The sequence below is a fragment of the Pinus tabuliformis genome, chromosome 6 (genome assembly GCF_031772625.1).
Source record: "Pinus tabuliformis cultivar Carrire ecotype Pingquan chromosome 6, CPIR1, whole genome shotgun sequence".
Classification (NCBI taxonomy): Eukaryota; Viridiplantae; Streptophyta; class Pinopsida; order Pinales; family Pinaceae; genus Pinus; species Pinus tabuliformis.
Window position 1 is genome coordinate 366,573,628 of NC_142292.1, and position 25,489 is coordinate 366,599,116.

Here is a 25,489-nt window from a genome sequence, read left to right on the forward strand (position 1 = left end):
AATGATGTCTCTACTTACTGATGGGTTGTTGTGTGTTTTTGCAGGTTCTTCTTTTGCTGGAGCTGAGCTGCATGTGCCTTTTCAACCTTTAGATGTGCTGTCCCTTGTTGCTCGTGCTGGACTTCTATGGGATCAACTGCTACAAGAATTCCTACAGGAGCTCCTGTAGCTGCTTCTCCCCTTGAAATTCAGCTATTTCCCTGTGCTTGGAGCTCGAGAATGATGCTAGAGGTGGAGATGAATGATGGAGGGATAGTAGGTAAGCTTCAGGTAAAGTGAATGGTGCCCTTTATTCTTTTTTTTTGTTTTTTTCAAAACTGAAAAATTGTTTTTCTGTGTTTTTTCTTGGAAAGGAAAAAAATGATAATGATGCTTGGAGTGTGACACTGGCTTGGAAATGATGGCAAGGAGGTTTGAAGATGGTAAGAGGGATTATAGGTTCCTCATGAAGCTTTTCTTGTCCCTCAAACTACCTCTTGTAGACACTTCTGGCTCTCTGTAATTCCTACAGGAGCCTCCTGTAGAAAACACAGTTTTGGAAGAAGAGGTACAGTGGGGTGAAAGAGATGCCAAAAATGATGGAGGAAGGTGTGAAGAAGATGAGATGGACGCTGGTATGAATGTCAGGGTCCCCTTGACACCTTCTCATGCTCCCTGTAGTCCTCCTGCAAACCTGCAATGCAATAAAAATTCATTTTTCTTCCCCTTTTTTTTTGAAAACAACTAGGGTGCCTCAGAGAGTTTTTCACCTTAATTGCCTACCCTGGGCTCCTCCAAGGGAGGTTTTTACCCAGGGATTTTATTTTATCCTTTTTTTTTTGACATCACTGGGCCGTCTCAGAAGAGGTTTTCAAGCCAATGATGGGACTCAAGCGCCTCATGGAGGTTTTCACTTGAGTCCTTATTTTTTTTTTCTTTAGTGAGTGAGTGGGCTAAGACATGCTCCACTACCATCACTGTCTTATTCAAATCTTCAATAAACTCTTGCTTGGAAAGGGGTTTCTTGTAGACTTTCAAACGATGTCCATTGACAAGCATTGGGATGGCTTCATCATCAATGGTTCTGATCAGAACTGGACCATTGTCATTGCATTTCTCCACAATGTAGGGTCCCGACTATCTTGTCGTCAGCTTGCCTTTGAAATCCTTGTATCTTAAATCATAGAGTAGTGCCCAATCTCCCTCTTGGAATTGCTCCTCCCTGATATTTCTGTCATGCCATATCTTTCTCTGAAGCTGAACTACCTCTGTATGGAGAAGGGTTTGAAATCTATATTCATCCAATCCATTGAGCTGAAGTAATCTCTCCTTCTATGCATGGCTGAGGTCTAGGTCTAGCTGAGCTGCCATCCTTAGGGTATTGAATTCAAACTCTATTGACAGCAAAGCCTTCTTCCCATAGACCATTTCATAGGGTGTGAACCTAGTGGTGGTCTTCCATGTTGTGTCGTAGGCCCAAGTGGCCTCAACTAATCTATCAGCCCAGTCTTTTCTGCTACTGTACACTACCTTGGTTAGGATCCCTTCCAATGCTCTATTAGTGACCTCCACTTTCCCATTGGCTTGTGGATGGTAAGGGGTGGAAGTCCTGTGCTTGATCTTATGATGTGTGGGCAGGTCTTCAATAAGGTTGGAAGTGAACTGAATGCCTTGGTCTGTTACCAACTCTCTCAGATACCCAAACTTGTAGAATATGTTTTCCCTTAAAAACACAGCTACTTTTTCCTCTGTCGCTGCTTTGATTGCTTTTGTATCCACCCACTTTGTCAGGTAGTCGATGCACACAATGATGTACTGCTTCTGCTTTGAAGGGGGTTTGATAGGCCACACAAAGACCATGCCCCACTTCTCAAATGGCTCAAAGGTAACTTGAGGTTGCATGGGAATTTCATCCTTTCGAGTGGGTTTCCCCATCCTCTGACACCGATCACACTAGCTCGGGTATCTCCTCACATCCTGATGAAGAGTGGGCCAGTAGTAGCCTGCTTGCAATATCTTGAAGGCGGTTCTTTTTACTGCAAAATGACCTCCACAAGGCCCATCATGACAGGTCAGGAGGATGTCAAAGACTTCCTCCTCCCTGACACATCTTCTCAAGATCTGATCTAGGCCATGTTTGAAGAGATTGCCTCCAATCTAGGTGAAAGGGACACTTTTCCTTACTATCTTGCTCTTCTCTTTTGAGGATAGGTGTGGTGGGAACTATGTAGAAACCAAGTAGTTTTCTATATAAGCAAACCATGGAGAGAGTACTGATATAGAAAATAGGTGTTCATCTGGCATTTGGTCATCCACAATTCCTTCTTCACCTGCAGGCAAATTTACTCTAGACAAAAAGTCAACAACAACATTCTCTTTACCAGGCTTATCAATAATGGTCAGATCAAACTGCTACAGTAAAATCAACCATCTAATAATGCAAGCATTTACATCTGGTTTGTTCATTGAAGATCTAATTGCAGCATGATCAGTGTGCAAAAAGGTTTGATAGCCTGTGATATAATGTTTGAATTTGTTTAAGGACTGCATGACAGCTAGGAGTTCCTTCTCAGTCACTATATAGTTTAACTCTGCCTTTGACAAGTTTTTGCTTATAAAGTATATGGCATAAGGTAAATTTCCATCAATTTTTCCTTAGGCTGCTCCTATTGCTTTGTTCGAGGCATCTGCGTGAATGTGAAAGGGTAGGGCCTAGTTTGGGCCTCTAAGAATTGGGGCAGTCACTAGCTTGCTCTTCAAGGTATCTAGGGCTTCTTGACAGTTTTCCAACCATATGAACTCAACATCTTTGCCTAGGAGGCCAAACAAAGGAGAGGCTAACTTGCTGAAGTCTTTAATGAATCTCTTGTAATATCCAGCTAAGCCTAGGAAGCTTCTGACATCTCTCACCTTTTGAGGAGGTGGGACCCTTTGGATGATGGCAATTTTGTTGGGGTCCACTTGCAGTTCTTGTTGAGATATTGCATGACCTAGCACGGTCCCTTCAGTCATCAAAAATTCACATTTTTCCAGACTAAGGGACGGGTTCATCTCAATACACTTATCTAGAAATTTTCCTAGGTTAGATAAAGCTTCCTGAAAGTCATAGCCATAAGGAGTAAAATCATCCATGTATATTTCTACTACATCATGAACCAGTTCAGAAAATATACTCAATACCGCTCTTTGGAAAGTGGCTGGAGCATTGCACAAACCAAAAGGAAGGACCCAATATGGAAAGGCACCCCAAGGATAGGTGAAAGTGGTCTTATCTTGGTCTTCCAGGCTGATTTGAATATGATTGTACCCGCTAAACCCATCTAGGAAGGAGAAAAACTTTTTCCCTGCTAGACCGTCTAACACTTGACCTATGAAAGGTAAAAGAAAATGGTCCTTTTTAGTGGCCTTTTTTAATTCCCAATAGTCGACACATATTATCCACTTACCATTTTTATTTTGTACTAGCACCAAAGGAGAGACCCATTCACTGTTAGAGCTGGGACAGTTGAATCCTGCATCAAGCAATTTCTGCAGTTCTTCCTTAACAATATCTTTAAGTGCTGGGTTCATCCTCCTTTGAGGCTGCCTGACTGGCTTGGAATCTTCCTTGATGTATATATGATGAGTACATACTGAAGGGTGCACCCCCTTCATCTACTTATAACTCCAGGCGAAGGCATCTAGATGTTTTCTCAATATGTTGCATAGCTCTTTCTCCTGGGAAGTAGATAGGGATGGATTGATTTTCAATGTTCTTTCTAGGCCGAATTCTATATTTTTAACATGGAGAGAAGTGGGGTCGGCCACACATAGATCAGTTGAGGGGTTGTTTTGGGTTTCTCTTATTGTGTCTTCTAATGGTGACACACTGGGAGGTGGATTTTAAATCAAATTTTCAATCCTATCATCCCCATCTTGTGGTTTTCCCCCATGGCGATTTCTAATGTACAAAGTGGTGCATAATAAACTTCATCCTCATCTTCCTCCTCCAACCAAAGACGTCGATCATGTTCTAGAAAGGGTTGGGGAGGAGGATATATGGTTAACTACTTGGACATGTGCCCATTCATTATGGTCATGTTTCCAGCTTGGCAGCTGATGTAGGCATCGACTGTAGCCAACCAGGGTCTTCCCAGAATGAGAGGATACCCAGTGAGCTTTTCTTTTAGCTGGAGAACCAAGAAATCAACAGGGTACTCCCAAGAATCAATGAAGACCATCACATCTTCCACAACCCCCTTAGGGGTCACTGTGGAGTGGTCTGCTAGCTGCAGCACTGTCGTGGTCTTCCTCAAGGAGCCCTGGAGGTTAAGTTTAAGCATTGTTTCCTTTGTCATCACATTAATTTAAACTCCTAGATCAGTCAAGGTATGTGGGACCATTGTGTCATTGATGTGGACATCAACTACTGGGCTTCGGGCAGATTGTCTGCCCCAACATCAGGTCGAACAGTTGTCCTATGACATTGATGGTTGGGGCATCTCTCTTGCACCTTCCTGGATGCCTAAAGCACTTCTCGTTGATCAACATATTGTAGTAAGGCACATATTTTATGGCTTGGAGAAGTGGTATCTTCACACATAAATGTTTCAATTCTCCCAGGAGCTTAGTCTCTTTTGGGGTAGGCTGGATTGTCATGGATAGTCTCTTAGGAAAGGGTGGATTTGCTGTAGGTTTTCTTTCCTCATTATCTTCCTCAACCTCCCTAGGTGGAGGCTGGCTATCTAGGAGAACTTCCCCGGATTGCAAGTTAAATTCTTGAATCTCCACAACATAAGTTGGGCATGATGGTTCCCTACTATACACTTGCTGAGCCTGTCTGTTGTTCGGGTTTGGATTTGGTTGGGTAGGCATTTGGGGTTACCTTGGTGGAGCAGAAGGTAACGATTGTGGTTGGACAGGTGGTGGAGGTAGAAGAGTGTGAAGAGAGTTGTATTGGGGCCTCCACCCCTGATGAGATGCATTCCACTGAGGTTGCAGCTGAGCATAGGATTGAAATGAATGGGTGGCTGGTTGGGCATGATATTGAGATGTGAAGGACCAAGGAGGAGGTGTGGACCAGGAAGGATGAGAAGGGGGCCCCAAGAAGGTATGGAGGTGACTTGGTTGGGGTTGTAGTATGCCTGAGATGTCCCTTGCATCCCCTGCTGGTATGGTCTAGGACCATACGACCTCCTTTGGTTTATGTAATAGATCTATTCAGTGACTCCTTCGGCCCCTTGGTATACAGCTTTAAGTATGGGCAAGGAAGGGCACTTATCTGTAAAATGATCTTCTTCACAGACTGAACAAACCTCTATAGAGTTCAATGGGCATTCATTCTTAAGATGCCTCCTGGTGCATCTAGGGAAAAAAATGGCCAAATCCGTCTCTGCTTCCTCTTGTTTTCTTTGATATGTAAGGTATCCATTTGCATGGAAAGAGTCTACAGCATCTCACTCTTGAAGTCTTCTGGCATGTTTCCAATTTCTCCTTTAATGGATGAATTGGAAGAAGAGGTACTGGCTATGGGTTGACTCCCCCTACCTTTCTTTCTGGCTGTCGTAGAATGGTTTCTAAAAGTAGTCTTTATGTCCTCATAGGATAGTTGGTAGATGTCTCCCCCAACCAGTAGATGGAGGGTGTCTAAAAGGTATTCCTGAATTCCCCTAAGTAGGACCAACTTCAAAGACTCAGGGTCAAGTGTACACCTGACCCTTTTGTAACTGAGTTGGAACCTCTCTTCATAGTCTTCTAGGGATTCATCACTTCCTATGGTCATTCAAAAGATTTCTTCTTTAGTATCTTTTGACCTACAATAGTCTCGATACTTGTCGTTAAAGGCCTGCTGCATCTGAGCCCAAGTTGTGATGCTATTGCCAGGTAATCCCATGAACCAGTGCAATGCTACATCCTTGAGAGTAGAAGGGAACAATCTCAACTTTTGCTGGTCTTTTGCATAGTCATAAGTTCTACATATGACAGTAAACTCGAACAAGAAAGTGTCAGGATATTCTGTAGGCAGACCATGGAAGTGAGGTAGGGATGAAGGAATTATATTCTTCATTTTGGTGTCCCCATTGGTTTCCCAAATGAGGAAGGTACCATCTATTCTCTCTTCATTTCCCCTAGCATTTCTGTTTTCAGCCATTGGCTCCAGAGGAATGTTTTCTTCTTCTTCTTCTTTTTCTTCCCCTATAGGTTCTTCAAATATGTCTGGTTGTTCACCTAAGGGTTATTCTTGATTACAGCCACCGAAGAATAGAGAAGGCTGGCTATGTGAAGCAGTGGGGGTGTTGGGCAAAAATTTTCCTAAGTTATCTCTATTTGTAGGAGGCATGAAAGGAAATATTTTTGGTTGGTTTTTTGTTTCTTTTTCCCCACACTAAAATTACCTGCATAAATTGAAATTGTGAACTGAACAAAACAAATTGCAACTACTGAAATGAACTTCTTGAATGGAAATTTGTAGAATTGAAAATGAAAGCAAGGAAATGCAAAACTGAAAGAAAAGAAATGCCTATTCTACTTTTGCCGAAATAAACTATTAGCAGAATGTTGCAATAGGAAATAAAAGAAAGCAGTAATCACAGAATACTCTGACACTTCCCCGGCAATGACACCAAAAAGTGGTGAGTGCCAATATTACAGCAAGAATGCTGCAACTCCTGGGCTGCCAAATTTACTTTTATCAACCTGGTAGTTTGTAACAAACTTAGAAGCATTGGTGCTATATGCACAAGTACTAGTTCTCACTGCAAGTTGTCACTTGGGCAGCTGGTGTGAGATGACTAGGAGCTCAAGCCAACTTTTAGTCAATTCAGAAGAAGCTCTATGTGTGATGAAAGGAAAGAAATATTACTCTACAGATGCTATTCTAACTGCAGAAAGGAGAAAGACTGGAATGTGAAGCAAAACCTAGTAAGCCCTAATTAACAAGCTAATTCCACTTTTGCCAAAAACATTATGAAAACCATGAAAGAAATGCCATTACCTACTCATGGAAGTAAAAAATATCTAACCATGCTATTTCTGGAAGTAGATAAGCAAAAAACATATTTTTGGATTTTTATGTGTTTTTATGTGAATTTAACATGCATCTAATTTATTGTGTGCGAGTGTGGCAGCGAACAGGTGGCGTTAGAGGGTGATTTTGGAGCTTGGAAGGATGTAGGATGGTGTGGATGGGTCCTAGGAGGTATTAGGTGGCCCTCTGGAGGCTTTTCCCACACTCAAACTTCAAAAGAAAGCCTACAGCAAAAACTACAGGAGGACACAAGAAAACTATAGGAGGAAAACAGGGAAACTACAGGAGGCCTACAGGAGGAGGATGAGAGCAATTTTTGTTGTTTTAAGGGTGTGAAAGTGGGTGGAAAAGGTGGATGAAGGTTGGAATGAGGTGTTAGGGCACCTAAGATCTACCATGAATCACTAGGAGAGAGAAAGATGATTGGGTTTTCTCAAGGAAAGAGGAAGAAGTTCTATGGAAAATGAAGGAAACTAGGGCAAAATTAAGGTGAGGTTTGGGAAACCTATAGGGAATGGATCAGTTAGAGGGTGTGGTTGCTGGTAAGCTGGCCTGCTTCTGGAAGAGATCTTATACATAGAAACTGACAGTCAACCAAGAAAATCAAGCAACCAATGAAATGAGTGCATCCTAGGAAAAACAGAGTTTTGCATTAAAATGGCCTAAACTATGATGCATAGAAGGAAATGATGGGAAATGCTGTGAGAAAGGAAAGCATGAAAAAAAAATATTTCAAATTAGGAAGTGAACATGATAACTAATATCTAAAGCAAAGAAAAACTGGACTATTAACCTACTAGAGTGCTGCAAACACTAGAAGTCCTAGGAATGAGGAAAATCTGTGTTTTTGGGGCAACAAGAAAGTCTTTGCCTCAAATCATGGTCCCAGAGGGAGGAAGAGAGGCAAAGGCATTGTTGCTAACCCTTTGAATCTTCCCTGATCACTGCTTAACCTGCTACAAAAATCACAAATGGAAGCAAACTACTAAATCATCAAAAGCAACCTATTCTTAACCATAAGAGAAATGCATCTAATAACAAACTAATCTACAAATTGAGGTGAAGTATACAAATACAATTGAAGAGAAGCTTGGCTACTTGGATTGGGCCCTAACCCAAGAGCTTCATCCCTCTGAGGTAACTCAGTGCTAGCTCAAAAAGAATTCCGTCTTCATTATAAAAAAAATAGCAAGATTACATAAAATTGTCATAAAGTAGTAATTTCGAAATTTGAGCAGAGTTTACATAAGAAAAAAGTCGAACCTAGTGAGGCCCTAGGCCTCTCTACTTATACATCTGAAGCTACCAACAACTTCCTTAAAATCAGGGAGGCTTGGCTTCCAAAACTCGAGATAACTATCAATCATCTTCCACTTGCTCGGCTGCCTTCTAGTGCACGATTCAGCTGCTTGTACTCCGAGCTGAATGAAGGGGAATTCGAAGTGAGGAACAATAAATGAGGGGGATTGCCTCCTATAATTCCTCTCCTTTGTCTAATTCAAGTTATTGCTGTAGTTTGACCACTAGATCCTTGACTTTGACCTCGAAATCCATCAATAATCTGCATTAAATACATGTTAGACCACATGGCATAATAACTAACTCAACTCACCCTATAGGCATAAATATAACCAGAAAATCATACAATAAGCTAAGAGAATGGTTGATTTGATTAGGTTAGGAGGTAAAATGAGCCCATATAATTACCCATTTATGAGGCTCATCAGCATTGATTGACCCATGTTAGTGAAGGCATGGTTCATGAAAAGGACATTCAAGTGAACCAACAAACATGAAAGATATACCAATGAAGAATAAAACACTTTGAGTTTAAATTTCCACAGAAAATAAAAGAGTGAAAGCACAAGACAAGCACTTTGTGGACTTACCATGGTGCTGTGATACACTTCCTGCAGATGATAAGCATATGAACTCTCTTGACTATGACAGGAAATCAAACATGAGAAAGAGACAACTTACGTCTTGCATGTGTGCTTGCTGTATATGATTCCTCCAATGCATGATCAATGGGATCATGTGATTCAAGTGGAGGAAGCGAAATATGTGTATTGGATTTATCTTCAATGGATACAGATGAGTGATGAGGAGCCTTGGGTGTTTTAACAATTTCTTGATCGGAAGTGAGACTAACCTCAGGACAACAAGGGCCTAACATAACGATCATCTAAGGCTGAAGTGCCTCGAAAAGCTACGGGGTTCTAACTTCATCGACAGATAAATCATCATAAATAGGTGGCTTTGAATGATCAACAACGATTGAATTCACATCGTGATTGAATATAGGATTAAAGAGATCACGACACCTACAATTAGAAAAATCAATAAGTTCATCGGCATCCTCATGATATGATGAATCAAACAGAGGGGTAGATGAGAAGCAAGAATGTTCACCCTTTGCATTTCTGGAAAAAGTAGATGAAAAAAAAGAGTGGATTTTCAATGAAGAATTTGTCCTCTCTGCTTTCAAATGATGGACTCACATCGGGTCTTCTCTGCGAATGATCGGAAGTAGATGCATTCGTGGAAGGATTTACACAAGGAAAATTAGAGATAGTAGAATCACCAAAGATGTAAGGAAAAAACAGAGGGGGCGTGGACAGAAGGAGGTCATCCTTCACCATGGGTTGATGCTCATATTCCCAGTCATACTCATCGTAAATGACAACACATGTTAGTTGTACAAAATCAACTTCGTCGATAGCTTGATCCTAGTTCACAAGAGGTGTAGAGTCCGGGATGGAAGAACACAAGACAATGCAATCTAGAGGATCAACACAACGTGGGGACGGAGGTTGAGGTAAAAATTGCATATGAAAACCCATGGGATTCCCAATCAAATCTGCACAGAAATTAAGAGTAGCGAGGGTGGAAGCATGTACCAGTTGAATAGTCTTGTGTGCACGCTCTCCCACATCACTCTTCGGGGTTGGAGCTGTTTGATGAGGGGAAAGCAAGCAGTCACTTGTGACAACAACTATGTCTATTTGAGATTGCATAGCTCCATCACCGAATTATGTTGAGCGGGGTTTGAACTTTTTCTTCACTTTGGGATAGATTGATTTGTGAGAGTAATATTCAAATCTATCTATAAGATATTGGAATTTAATCTGACTTTTCGGGGCTTCAAACATGAGTAGACAAAATTGCTTCCAAAAATCCATAGGCGATTCATGCGGGGCCTTCCATTGTCTTAAAATTTTTTGGTCAAGAGATTCAGGATCAAAATTATGGAGAACATATTTTATTAGATCACTGAACTTCTTAAATGAGTGCACGCAATTAGGAGGCAAGTTGTGGCACCATAGTTCCGAGAACCTGCGAAGTGTGTACGCAAGCAACATACTGACCTCTACTTCATCAAAATATTCCTCATTCTCCAAGAATGCAAGGAAGTCATGTAAGTGCTCAGGCCAGACCACTTCACCTTCACCATCATACGTTAGTTCCGACAAGTGATAAAAAAATTGCTTGTGACTTCGAAGGGATGTGCATTGGACAAACATCATGGAGGGTTAACTACAACAATATCCATGATAGATGTGCAAAGATTCAAAACAGGATGTGAGGAGTCAACTTTTCATCTGGTCCTCCTTCTAGCATAAGAAATGTTGACAGTGCTAGACCCGCTAACACGTCAGGGGATCTCCCCGGTAAGAAGTCCCAACTATACCTTAGACCATTTGGAGTAGCAGTCCCAGCAGTGGGTAGTAAAATATTGCCTTGACTGCAGTTGCGTGTAGAGGTAAGCAAGATTTCCTTGTTGGAAGCAAGGATGTGACCTTGCAACACGTCAAGGAAGGTGCATGAAAGGCTCTAACACACGGGAGGGGAGAGAAGTGTGCCCCATAGAAGCCTATGTTGAAAAGTATGCAACAAGAAATGCTTGTTGAGAATGCAACAAGATGATGGAGCTTAGTGAAAAGAGTCGCCTTCACTAAGTGGGCCCGCAGGCAAATTATGGCGCAAGTTCTATTTTTGATCACAGTTTGGATGATCACAGTGTGGATGATCACAGTGTGGGTGATCACAGTATGAGTGATCACAGTGTGGGTGACCACAGTGTGAGTGATCACAGTGTGAGTGATCAAAGTCTATTTTTAGACTGGCTGTCAAAAATAGAAAAGTCAAATATTATTGTCTCATAATAATATTTGGACTATAAACTTGATCTTATTCTCTTGGAGCACTTCAGGATGAGCTACGGATGTGGTACATGCAGATCCCAGAAGGAAATACGTGGTTACCTATGGGATGACTAATATTTGCATGCAGGACTTCAGTTAGAACTCAAGTGAGTTGAGTTTAGTGGACTGGAGGTGCAGTTGATGGAGTTGTGTTCAGTTTAGCTTTGTTAAACTGGTTGTATTTAGTCTAACTGATCAATAGACTAGAGATGAGTTGGGTGAATTAGTTATTAATTAATTCACAAGTTATTAACTCATAATGAAACTATATAATACATCAGTTAACTCAGTTGCATGTCAGTGCATGTTCAGTTCAGCAGGGACAGGTGTTAGAGGATCAGATTGCTATCAGTTGTGACTATAGTTGTGCATGATGATTTGCACAATCAGAGGGATTGAGTATGCCAATGAATTGGCCAATATCAAGAATTGTAGCCTGTGCTCACGTCCAACAGAGTGTGAGTGATTATTTGCAGGTCAAATACGAGTTTGGCAAGCCATTCTCATCAGTTCTTGAGTAGGTATTGAGCTGGAGAGGCAGGCAAGCAGTGGGGGAGATTTGGAGATCAGATCTGAGCTGTATTGTGTGTAACAGGTGGAGCTAGTACTGGATTGCTTGTGATAAGCATTGTACTTTGTAATGTTACATGATTCAATCAATATAATATACAGATAGTGTGGGGTTTTTAGCGAGATGCTTTCCCCAGGATACATACTGTGTTAATGAGTTTGATTGATGCTTCTATGTGTGCCTGTGAATGTTTCTGCTTCTGTAAATTGATTATCAACGTAGAGGAGATTATGTATTATACATGTTCCGCATATAATTGTATGATCAGGATAATCTCTGTGAATATGTGTTAAATTATTCAAAATTTCTACATGGTATCAGAGCTGGTTGATTTGTAGAAAAATTTCTACATGGTATAAGAGCTGCTTGATTTGTAGAAGAGATTTCTACAGGATATCAAAGCGAGGATTGATCATCAGATCTATTATTCAGGAAGTGTTTACATTTTATTTCTTCAGGTAGAGTCTGTGATCGGGCCAGGTAGCCTCTGGATTCATCCTTCTTTTGGAAGGTGAGATATCCGGTGAATGCCCATACGGTCGATCTCTGTACGAGAAATACTTTGTTCTCACGAATTTTAGATCGGAAGCAGTTGAGTTTTGAGCTGGTGGAATTTGGATTTAATTCCAAAGCAAGAGATAAACTCAGAAACATTCAGTGTGAGAATGGAGACAGTATGCCCCAGTATCTCACGAAGTTCACCCAATGCCGGGATGAGCTGGGAAGTGTGGGGGTGACTGTCGGATGAGGATGGTGAGTCTAAGACTCCTTGACCTTCCTAAGAGTTGGCATAGCTACCAGGACTCGGTGAATGGAAGGGAGAAACTGCCAAATTGGGAACGACTATGGTCGGATTTGATGTAGGAGGAGATTAGACGGCGCACCAAAGACAGTTCTTCATCTATGCATGATGAGGAGAACTGTGCCTTAGCAAGTAAGGTGAAGAAGGGGAAGGGGAAGGTCTCTCTTTCCGAATCCAGTTCTTCCAGTGATGAGAAGAAGGTTGACAAGTCGAAGGTGAGATGCTTTCGTTGTCATGAGATTGGTTCACGGGTCAGGAACCTGTATGCTCTTGAGGTTCAAGATGCATGCAAAGCCTTGAGCAGCGAGGCAACTGATGGAGACTTGGTGGTTGAGAGGGAGTGTATATTACCTCTCAACATGCAGAGCCAGAAGAAGTCTCAGACGATTGTGGAGGAGACATGATTGGTGCAACAGCTTCAGGAGGTTGTGGAGGAGCCACAACAGGGGAAGCTGAGAGGAGATCGAGTAGAGACATCTACTCATCCAGAGACCTCCAGTAGGGGGAAACTTCGAGCCAGGTGGGCTGAGGGATCGCATGCAGCCATACCTCCAGGTAGGAGGTGGGGTGATGTGGATTGATCGTCCCAAGGAGGAGGGGCAAGATCCTTGAGGTACCCAACCTCTTGGATGAGACCTTGCTACGGGAGCCCCAGATGTGTAGTAGAAGGAACTGACTGATTGGGTAGAGACAGATGCGGATGGAGCGGCAGAGAGAGCGACAGTGCAGGGAATCCCAGGACAGCGCATAGCTAGCAGGCTGCAGCAATGCGAGAGGCACAAGTGTTTTTCACAGTGCTAGGTGGCAGAGAGAGGTGTGCAATGGTGCGAGATGCATGGAGATGTTGCAGTAGCGCAAATGTCAGAGAGGGAGCACTTTTCAGCAGCAGGTAGAGCTTTAGCATCAGAGGGTGTTTCTATCCCAACAGGGAGGTCAGTTGGGAGGTGCAGTGCGGATGCAATGCTGGGGGATAGAACTAGCAGCAGCACAGATGCAGTCAGAGATCAAAGTGACAGAGGCTAGGGCAGTCAGATACTGAAGAGCACAGAGATGCAGAGTCTTCAGTTGACAGAGGAAATAGCAATCAAAGACTTTGATGACAGAGCAAGTGGACCAGCCAGATGTGTTGCATGGAGAACATTCCAGAGTTTCAGGATCGGGTTTGAGAGGAAGCCTTTCTTGTTGAGAGGGAGTGTTGAAAAACGTGCAACAAGAAATGCTTGTTGAGAATGCAACAAGATGATGGATCTTAGTGAAAAGAGTCGCCTTCACTAAGTGGGCCCGCAGGCAAATTATGGCGCAAGTTCTATTTTTTATCACAGTATGGATGATCACAGTGTGGATGATCACAGTGTGGGTGATCACAGTATGAGTGATCACAGTGTGGGTGACCACAGTGTGAGTGATCACAGTGTGAGTGATCAAAGTCTATTTTTAGACTGGCTGTCAAAAATAGAAAAGTCAAATATTATTGTCTCATAATAATATTTGGACTATAAACTTGATCTTATTCTCTTGGAGCACTTCAGGATGAGCTACGGATGTGGTACATGCAGATCCCAGAAGGAAATACGTGGTTACCTATGGGATGACTAATATTTGCATGCAGGAATTCAGTTAGAACTCAAGTGAGTTGAGTTTAGTGGACTGGAGGTGCAGTTGATGGAGTTGTGTCCAGTTTAGCTTTGTTAAGCTGGTTGTATTTAGTCTAACTGATCAATAGACTAGAGATGAGTTGGGTGAATTAGTTATTAATTAATTCACAAGTTATTAACTCATAATGAAACTATAGAATACATCAGTTAACTCAGTTGCATGTCAGTGCATGTTCAGTTCAGCAGGGACAGGTCTTAGAGGATCAGATTGCTATCAGTTGTGACTATAGTTGTGCATGATGATTTACACAATCAGAGGGATTGAGTATGCCAATGAATTGGCCAATATCAAGAATTGTAGCCTGTGCTCACGTCCAACAGAGTGTGAGTGATTATTTGCAGGTCAAATATGAGTTTGGCAAGCCATTCTCATCAGTTCTTGAGCAGGTATTGAGCTGGAGAGGCAGGCAAGCAGCGAGGGAGATTTGGAGATCAGATCTGAGCTGTATTGTGTGTAACAGGTGGAGCTGGTACTGGATTGCTTGTGATAAGCATTGTACTTTGTAATGTTACATGATTCAATCAATATAATATACAGATAGTGTGGGGTTTTTAGCGAGATGCTTTCCCTGGGATACATACTGTGTTAATGAGTTTGATTGATGCTTCTATGTGTGCCTGTGTATGTTTCTGCTTCAAATTGATGATCAACGTAGAGGAGATTATGTATTATACATGTTCCGCATATAATTGTATGATCAGGATAATCTCTGTGAATATGTGTTAAATTATTCAAAATTTCTATAGCCTGTGATAGCAAGAAACTTGAAAGGGAACACGCGAGCAGAAAGACATCACAAGATGGAAATAAGGATAGATGACAGTCCAAAGTGATGGGTTATATGAACAACACGCTTCAATAAGATTCATACAAACATATACGAGATATTCCATACATACATGCATAAATTACAACTACATACATCATTAGAGTAACCGGGATAACTGAACTACAATAAAAAAATGTGCATGAAATGCACTGACTCTGTTATATTAAAAGAGTGAAATATCCAATCATACATACAACCATGACAACAACTAGCCTTGATAGCAGAACATTACAGTCACTGATGCCTGCTCCTCCAAAGAGATGTACTAGCTCTGCACTATGGAGAAGCCAAGGCTCGTTACAATACACTCCAAGCTTTCTATAAGTTATACCTATAGGAAGCTTGGATACCAAAAGCCTGTACAATGAGTTATGAGATTGTATATACAAAAAAGGGTGGGGTGACACTTGACATTTCGCTTTGTGACTCTTAAACTACCCTCATGACTCTTCAACTTACACATGACTTTTACATTCTACTATTGACATTTGGTCTTTCACTTTAAAACATGTTTACAATACAATTTGCACATGTACCCATGTGAGAAAAAAATGGGCTTGAGTAAGCCATGCAAGACATCACTAAGACTCGGACCACTGTGGCAAGACTAACTCTTTGACATACTCTCAATGATCGACAATGGCGAACTGTTGCCAAGCTTGGTAGTCTGTTATGGTGTCCGCGTACTCTATGGTGACATCCTTTTGAAAGCAAACTCTTGCCTCCGTTGAATCTGGGTACACTAATTTGACACCTTTGTCCAACTCGTCGGATAACATGCACATCATGGTCTTGAGTATAGTCGAACCAACGACATACTGGTGCATAGTGTCTGCGCTGGTGGCTATGTGCATCAATTGATGAAATTACATGTCCAGCTCTAATTAGACTTGGTTCTTTGCTTTCGCTTCAGTGAGTGTGCCAATCGATGGGATCGCATGCATGTGCACAATGACATCCATGCTCCTGAACACTCGTGCATGTGAATCCTGTAAGCTGGTGATGAGGTGCAAGAGTTCCTCGTAGTTTCAGATTTGACTCTAGATGCCTGCTTTCAACTCCACTGCCTTTGGCTTCATCATCTTTGGAAAGTGCAATGGTGCTCCCTTCTACCTGATGGTCCATATGTGCATGTGATTGAAAGAAGTGTGTATATCTAACAATATGTGTGCTATCCTAGCATAACACTGCTTCCAATCGTTAACATGGACAACTGACTTATGCACGGTGACGAACCTAAAGTACAACTTCCGCATGACTGTCTCGAGAGACGATACTTCATCAAGTATCACTTTCGTCAACTCTTCTCTGGTGGATGCTGTAGCTTGTTCCTCCCCTTGCTTGGATGCTTGTAGCTCCTTAGACATGTGCTCGTTCTCAACTATCAAGAATCTAACACTCGAGTTCGTGGATTTGACATATGCCTTGGTAGCATCAGCCAATGTAGCTAGATGTCTACGCACATTGGACATGATCACCCGTTCTTCAAACCACAGAGGAGATACATGGACATTCAGAGTGGGCACTCTGCATGATTGCACAAATCTGTGTTGTGACTCATTGAAAGATATGTTGTGCACATCCTCTTTCGAATTGTCCTCAAGGATTTCAGTGTCTCTTTGATCACTTGGGACTTGCTATACTCCTAGATTTGGTGAAGCTGGTGGAGTGACCTCTTGGTTCTGAGGCATGAGGTCAATTTCTTGATCTTACTATGGCTGAACCACATCCGTGTCCATATGTTCCAACATATGTTCAATCTCCTAAGCAAAGTTCTACTTCAATAACTACTCACCCTATCTGCTACATTCCAACTGCTCAGATGAATCAATAACATGTATCAGTACAGTTTCATCAATCTGTGCATGCTGCATCTCCTGCTATTCCTATTTTTACTACACTTCCTTCTCTCTTCTAGACAACTCTTGTTCTTCCCTGAGTTGTTGCTTCAACTCCTGCAACTCCTTTTCTACCTCCTCCATCTTCTACTTCTCCCTCTGTCTTTGTGCGATCCTTCTGTTGCACTATTGCCTCTTTGCCTCAATCTCCAAATCTTCTCTTAACACAAGTGGATCTACTTTGAACTTGCAACGTTGCTTCGCCTCTGCGCTATCAACAACCTTCCTCTTGGCTTTGTCAAGTGTATGTCTTCTACCCTCTACTGCAGCTGATGATGCTGTTGCTTTCTACATTGCTAACCACTCTACAGCCATTCTGACTAGTTCATTGAGCCTTTAGAAGTTATAGCAGTATCTCCATGGGTCTTCCTCAGCCCAATGACACGCCCCATGGATCCAAGGATAATACACTCTCACACAGTGGTCCTTCACTAAGAAATGTGGGTCATATCGATTGAAACTTCTAGTGCCAAAGGTGAATCTATTGAATTCCTCCATCTCGACCTCAACATGCTTGAGATTATGGATCTCATAAAACCCGATCCGCAAAGGAAGAGAAGACCAAGGTGCCTTCTTCTTCCTATGCAGTCTTGCTGAAAACCCTATCGAGATGTGGTATGAAACCTCTTGCATGACCAACTTATCCATGGCAAACTTCGGTAATAGATGCAAAGCCTTCTCTGCGCTGTAGATCAGGATGAAGGTGCCAAGGGGTGAGGCATACCAATATGTTATGTCAATTAATGCCTCCATCGTTGCCTATGACATGCAAGGTGGATCCTACTCAAATATCATCCTGTACACTGGGGTGACGAAGTGGTTTGATAGATGTATTATAACTCCATGGAAGTTGTACCCAGAGAACAACCTGCAATAAGTGTGCACAGAGGTTTCTGAAGGTGTCCATTCCCAACCTGAGCCTGGGAACTACTGACAGGCACAAATTGCATCAAGTATGTAAGCGGACATGAAAATATTGCTTTGTGACCCTTGGGCAGATGTCAGGCTTCTGTTACTTGTCTCTTCAGCTGGAGAGCCAACATGTCAGACCAATTGAAAGGTCTTCCTTCATTCGCCAACTAATCCAACGCAATCACGCAACTCTGCGGGAAGGTCTCTGTAATCTCCTGGCTATATAAGAAGCATGCGAAGATGACCAACTTAGATGGATCTTTCATCCAACTCTTCAATATGTCTCTTGAGTTTTCACTGCTGCTGGCCCTGGTGAAGGGTGTTTCCATTATGACCACCAACTATGGCAAGTGATACATCTCCTAAAAGTCATTTTCCCTGAAGGTAGAAAGTTCTGTTCCATTGACACTACTCAACATCATTGTCTTTGGATTAGTATGTGAGACAATCTAGTGGATCATGTCTATGCATTGAAACGCAGGAAACTTGAATGCAATCCAGTGTAAGCCAGATTTTTGTATGTTGACATAGTCTCTGTGGTCCTCCAGATTCTACTAAAATGTGCTTGAAATATGTTATTTATGTCCTACCATTTCTTCTTGATCTCCTTGGCTATGAACAACTTAGTGTCTTCATAGATGGGAAAGCTCATAGACATTTGCTCGACCACATCTCCAGTTGCACTCTCAATGGTGTCCTTTGAACCTTCTCTTACCTATACTACTGAGAGATTGATGAACACTTGTGATACATGGAGATAGAGCAACACTCATGGAAAGAACAATGTCAGTTGAAAACCAAAACAACTTGAGTACTGACATGTAACACACCTGGGTGACTGATTGAAAGATTTGCGCAATTTTCATCGAGAGGCTGGGAGTCTGACTACCAGAATTGCACAAAACATAGTTCTGACTGTCAGTGAGATAACTGACTACTGAAATTGCATAGAGCACAGTCCAACTTGTCTTGGCACTACCTCTCAGAATTTCACAGAGAAAGCCTAGGAGGCTAGTGTGAGGCAAGCTTTGCACAATTCTTGGGAGCACAGCAAGGCCTTCCATCCCAGAAATGTGTAGTGCATGCCAGGTTAGGCAAGGTCCGGGCCAAGGCAGCTCAGAACTGCGGATGGGTGACTGCAAACAGTAAAGACTGAATGCATGTGTGAAGATGGGTGCAAACATGAGTGAATGAACATGCATACAAATAATGAGTGTAGGATTCAGTAAACGGGAAAACAAGTAAGTGTGTGAAGTGAGTCGCCACAACGACGACCGTGAGTGTAGAAACAATGTCATGCATGCAACATCAAGGAGATGCAAAGAAAGACTTGAAATAGTGATTCTACATGCAAACATGCATTAAAACGACAACAAGCATTAAACAAAACCAAGAAAACAACACTCACACAAACCAAAATGCCAAAAATGACAGAAAAGTAGAAAAAAACATGAAAAGCAGACTTACCCAGAAAAAGCTGAGTTGAGTGTCTCAAATGCTCCTAGATGTAATGGGGGATGCCAGAGCTCCAAGATCGAAGTGAAGAATGAGCTCTGAAGCTTTGAATAAATAGTTTTGATAAGATCGAGGCTTATGATGCGCATGCCATAAATCTAGGATAAAAAAGACACTTGGCAGGAGGTTTCTAAAACTAATTTTGCATGTAACCCAAAGTTGCTAAAAATAGATCCCTAAAATATAGGGATATTTTTTCTTTTTTGATTTTTTGCGAAAAAAGGAGCCCATGCATGAAAAGCAAAATTGCTCAGTCATGGAGGGAATCGATCAACTTGGGAGCACATGCAATGAAATGCAAGCCTCTAGATGATTTCTGCGCAGTTTCTGGGTTGAGTGTCTTTGGCTACCCTTTAAGCTTTGTGCAATTTCTGGACTGAAGCCAAGGATGTCAGCCAGATTTGTGTAAATTTTGAGAGAAAGCCCAGTGATGGGCTGCTCTGCATAATTTTCAGAGGGAAGGCAGTCTACTAGCTCTGCACATTTTTGAGGAGCAGCAAGCTGCCTTGATGCTCTCCACAATTTTGGAGAGCAAGGATGGTTTCCCTCCAGTTTTTCGTAGTTTTTCAAGTGAGCACAAGAGCCAGTTGATGACCAAGTCACCGGAGGTCATCTTGCAGGTGAAAGGAAAACAAGATAGCAAACACAAGCTGATAAGCCACAAAAACTCAACTGAATCATAAGTACCTATTAGTGCAAGACATGCTGCTAAGGATGGTTGGTAGGGAGGCTCCAGAATGAAGCTAAACCAAAATTTTGGAGGATGGTTGTAGCTGCTACAACAAGGTGTTATCTTTAGCGAAAGTCAGTTATCTAAGGTATAGTCTAGAATTGAGTCAGTATGAGTTCAATTTAGTAGCTTAACTATTGTAATCTCATCTAACTCTCAGCTAAATAGTCAATTTACTGAAAATAGCTCTAGTCATGCATGCAATTCGAATTACCTAGTGAAGTGGAGGGAAAAGACAAAATTGCAATCATGATTGTATACTAGTGAGTGTACAATGTTTGCATTGAACAAGTGAGCTATTTCTCTGGGGATTTGCGTAAGGAAACAAGAGCTTCCTTATCTTTTAGGAGTGGGTATTGCGTAAGGAAATAGGAGGAAGCATGAGGTCTATATTTCCTAAGTATTAGGTAGAGTAGACTTAGGAGGAGGAGATCAATATTGTATTGCAGAGGGAGCTTCAAGCATTGAAGTTGTCATTGTAAGAGATCATTGTTCTCGTCTGATGGGTTTTTCCCAGTTGGGTTCCCTAGTAAAAACTGTGTTCTTGTGATTGAATGATTACATATGTTTGTATTTTCATTTTTCCTTCCGCAGAATTTAGTAGAAGAAATTTGTGTTTATTGATTTAAGCTTGATTTCATTAGCAACTGCAAATTTCAAGTTATTTCTATAAGAACCAAAATACCAATAGTGTCTTCGGGCCTCATGACATAACCATTATGCCAAGAACGCCTCCGGGCCTCAAAAAAAAAAAAACACTAATAGTGCCTTCGGGCCATGCAACACAACAGGTATGCCAATAGCGCCTTTGGGCCACAAACATCACCAATATTCCAATAGAGCCTTCGGGCCTCATGACATAATCACTATGTCAACAACACTTTCTGGCCTCAAAACCAAAATACCAACAATATCTTCGGGCCTTTCCATTTCTTGCAGATAAATCAATGATCACACACACAACACTTTTGCACCTCTTGGGCACACACATACACAAACACATATGTGTGTGTGTGAGTGCCTCATCGAGTTAGGTTATGACTGACACAAATTTAAAAATTTAGGCCAACACGAGTTTGATTTTTGGCACTTAAACCCTCCATATGACCATACTATGTGACTCGAACCTAGGGGTCCATAGTTAAACTGATGCTAACGTCAACATGATTTCATAAATGCCATTTGTCACTCTTTGAGTGGTTCCACATGTCACCTAATTTTGATCCTACTGCCCAACCAAAATTTATGAATCTTCAAGCCACGCGACACCTTGTCACACTACCACATCATCACTGTACTGCGACATCATCACAATGTTTCCACATCACCAAGTCCACATTAACATTGTGAACCAATATTTTGCTACTATGCACCACTGGTTTTCCACTTGTGCGTCATCATCAGAGTGCCATGTCAACATTGAGGGTTTATGGGTCCACTTATAATTGACACATGTGACTGTGTTGCCATGCCACTGTGTCTAGGTCATCATGTCCACATATCATGTTCACATGTCGAGGGGAAGTCTTGACCTCTGTTAAATATTATGTAAGTATACATACTGTTAGGGTCCTATAATCTAGGAATCAAAGTGTGTTTTCCTATCTTACTATTTCATTTTGGGGGTCTGTTTGTCAACTTTAGCTTATGAGTCACTGAATGTCATAGTCTAAAGGGTCATTGAATAAATATTTATGTGAGTTAAGGTCACTGTAAATTTTAGTGTCATAAGGGGGTCTTTTAGCCCTAATTCGAATTGGTAAAGGTTTAATGGTCCATGAGGAGTCATTATTAGATTTGAAGGGGTTGTGTCATGGGTTTGTTAGTGGTTTATACTTCTCATACCTCCATCATTTCAAATTTCATCATCATGACATGAGAGGGGTTGTGGTGGCATAAAATTAAAAAATTCTTCAAGCCCTCCCTCATTTCTCCTTCATCAAAAGTGAAATTCAAGCTCTGAACTAGTTTGAGGTTTCAATGAAGGTCACATAATGCCAAAGGAGGAGGTTTAAGCTCAAGGTACGTGGTCACTGTGCTAACTGGTCAAGCTACGCAACTTCTACGCACAATATTCAAAGTCCCCACAGGGGTCTATGTAAAATATAACACTTCTCTCAAGAGATTCAATGTGATTCCAATGGAAGATGGTAGTGTGGACCTCTCCCTAGCTGGGCTAAGATCTAAAATCCACGAGCTTTTCCAGTTCAATCCATTTGCATAGTTTGTTATAACATATGTTGATGAAGACAATGATATTGTAACTACGGAATATGACAATGATCTTCTTGATGTCTCGAATCAAGGTTTGAATTTTTGCGCTTGGAGGTGTCTCTGATGAGTTAGAATAATAGGGCGACATAAAAAAAGGCACAAAACCAACCTTCAAACCCAAGAAATTTTTCAATACCCAAGGAGCAAGGGAAAGCTTTTGATCTAAGAAGTATTTGTTCAGATGAAAAATTGAAATTATTACCTAAGCCTTTATGCAAGGCAATTCTAAAATGTACCAAGGAAATTGCAAATCTTGCCTCCACCACAATAGTGGCATAATTTATAGGTGTCATCAAGATTATCTCTACTAATCTTAGACCTCTCATGGAAAGGAAACTAACAGGTGGAGAAGGCAGTGGCACTCAAACAAATAGCACCATTCCTTTCGTTAACGTCTCAGTGGAGTAGGGCACTAGAAATGCTCAACCAACTTTAGGGGAGCGCTTTGTTCCTTCACCACCACTTCCATTTGGACAAGTTCATGGTTTTTGTTTAAAAGGGAATCATGGATTTGGTGAGAATATGCATCAGACCTTTCACAAAGGTGTACAATGTGATGGTTGTGGGATGCATCCAATTATTGGCCCCCACTACAAGTCTTTAGTGAGAGATGACTATGACTTGTGCCAAAGCTGCTTCTCGGATGTTGGCAATGAAGAAGAGTATATGAAACTTGATTGTGCTTTATACAGGCCACCAACTTTATACCGGTCACCACACAAGGAATGCTCTTTTCATGGGAGACGTCACTTTCATAAGTCGCTTATTTTTTATCCTTCTAAATGTCCTGCATTTACCCCTTCTCTTGGTTGTAATCTTTGGAACTCTCCTACATCTATATATTGCTCACAAGGCCCATCTGCTAGGAAACTGGCTAATAAAGCACCTGGAAAGCTTGACTGCCATTTCATTCAAGATGTCACCATCTTTGATGGAACACAGTTTGCTCCAGGGACACCCTTTACCAAGATTTGGCATCTGCGCAACAATGGTACACTAAAGTGGCCACATCAAACCTAGCTTGTCCGAGTTGGTGGAGATGATTTGGGGGTTGGAGATGTAGTCAATCTCGAGATTCAAGAGGAAGGGTATGAGGTAGATGATGAGCTTGATGCGGCAGTTGATTTTCTTGCCCCCATACAACCTGGACGCTATGTGTCATACTGGTGTCTGATGGCACCTTCAGGTCAAAAGTTTGGGCAACAAGTGTGGGTCCTTATTCAGGTAGTACCACCAAGAGAGGAATGTCTACCCGATCTAATGGACTCTCTTCTAACTTTGAATGAAGTTGAACAAAATAATTTATCTCAAGATAAAACCAAACAGAAGACAACTAATGTTTCTTCTCAAGATACTTCTGAAAGGCCATATTTGGGTGACAGTAAGATGGATTTGGATCCCAATGAGCTTGGATGCTCATCCATGGTCGCGGACAAGGGTAAGCAACCATCTTCACTTGTTGAGGTGGGTAATTATTTTACACAATATCAAAGGGTTGATTTTCCAACAGAAATGCAAGGAGAAAACAACATAAATGTTGAAGTAACGCCATCCGATTTAGGAGCTTGTTACCCATCACCTGCTAAATCAGTTCCACTTCCAGTTAATGATGTATCTCGAGGACATATCACCGTGTCTTCCATTTCTCCATATCTTGTAGGATCTAAATCATTTTTTTTCTGGGAAAGAGACAGAAGAGCAGACTCTTCTCCATGAGCTTGAATACATGGGTTTCAATCAGAGGATTATGGATGCCAAACTACTCTGAAAACATAATTATAATTTACAGAAAACTTTTGATGATCTTTGTAGTGCAGCTAAATTTCTTCATTAAATGGAAAATAAAATTTAAGTGAGAAGTGATTGTTTATCATCTCATAAACCCTTAACCACACTATTATATGCTATAGGCACAATTGCAACAACAAGCTATGATATATATGAACAAATATGCAACTCTTCACTATCCAAATTTCTCTTTTCAGAGAAAGTTGAAGCATTAGGTATAAGATGGAAAATTAAATCTTGTCTAGCAAAAATAAAAAGAAATATTGAATATGATAAATTTGGAACCAAAAGCTTTGGAATCAAATCATCAAAGTGGTCCTATTCAGGAGGAAAATCTTCAAGATCCTATGTTAGCAGATGAAAATGGAACACCAAAAAAATCAAGGAAGACATCAACGTTTTTTTCCATATTTACCAGAGGACAAATTATTGGATGGTGTATCTGCTCATAATTGTGCTTTTGCAAAAAAGGCGAGAAAAAAGAGTTAAATGCTTTTTCAGAAATCATATTTATTATTTTATGCTATGAAATTTTGTTAGTATTTGGAATTTCAGCTTCATCTAGTCTCTAGTAGCCTTGGCATCTTGGCTGAGGCTGCCCAAAGCTAAGGTGGTATAAGGAGGACATGCTCATTTTTTCATTTGTGAAGTTTTGGCCATATGCTCTATTTTCCTTCATTTTGCTGAAGTTTGAACCTGTGTAACCAAGAACCCATTATATAAAGTTCCATAATGTCATGTTTTGGTGAAATGGTGAAGGTTTTCAAAGGCTTGAAGTATGCTGGGAATGTTGTAAGGTGAATGCAGCTAGTAGATGGTCATGTTCAATCAATTTGAAGCAGGGAAGGTTCAAACAAGCTCAAAGCCCAATTACTGCTACGCAAGTTGGGATCAGTTAGTTGGGAGGTCTACAAAAGTAGAAAAGAGTATTTCAAAGGTTCTACACCAAAACACCATCATCTCAACTAGATCCATTTTATCAATTTTGTCCAGAACAATATGCGACCATGCCAATTTGAAGACTTATGCCCTCTTTTGATTAACTGCTACGCAAACATATCAGTCAATTTTATTTTGGAAAATTTCGAGTTTTGGAACTTCCAAAATTAATTTCGGTTGTTGGATAAGTGTCGATAAGTTTAAATTTATGTAGTTTGGGTTGTTAAACAAATATTCAAACTTGGTTGATGTTTCTAAATTATATTAGTCTTGATATATCAGTTCCTATTTTTCTGTATAACTAGTAAAGATGCATTGTATCTAGCCCATTTGACTTATATGGAGTGAATTCGACCACCTAGAGTGGTAATTCAAATTTCTCATT

General features: G+C 41.2%; 1 pseudogene; it reads left to right on the top strand.

Moving 5' to 3' along the window:
• Positions 1-24,211, top strand: part of LOC149258819 (protein NBR1 homolog) — a 33,830-nt pseudogene extending 9,619 nt beyond the window's left edge.
• The last annotated feature ends 1,278 nt before the right edge of the window (positions 24,212-25,489 follow it).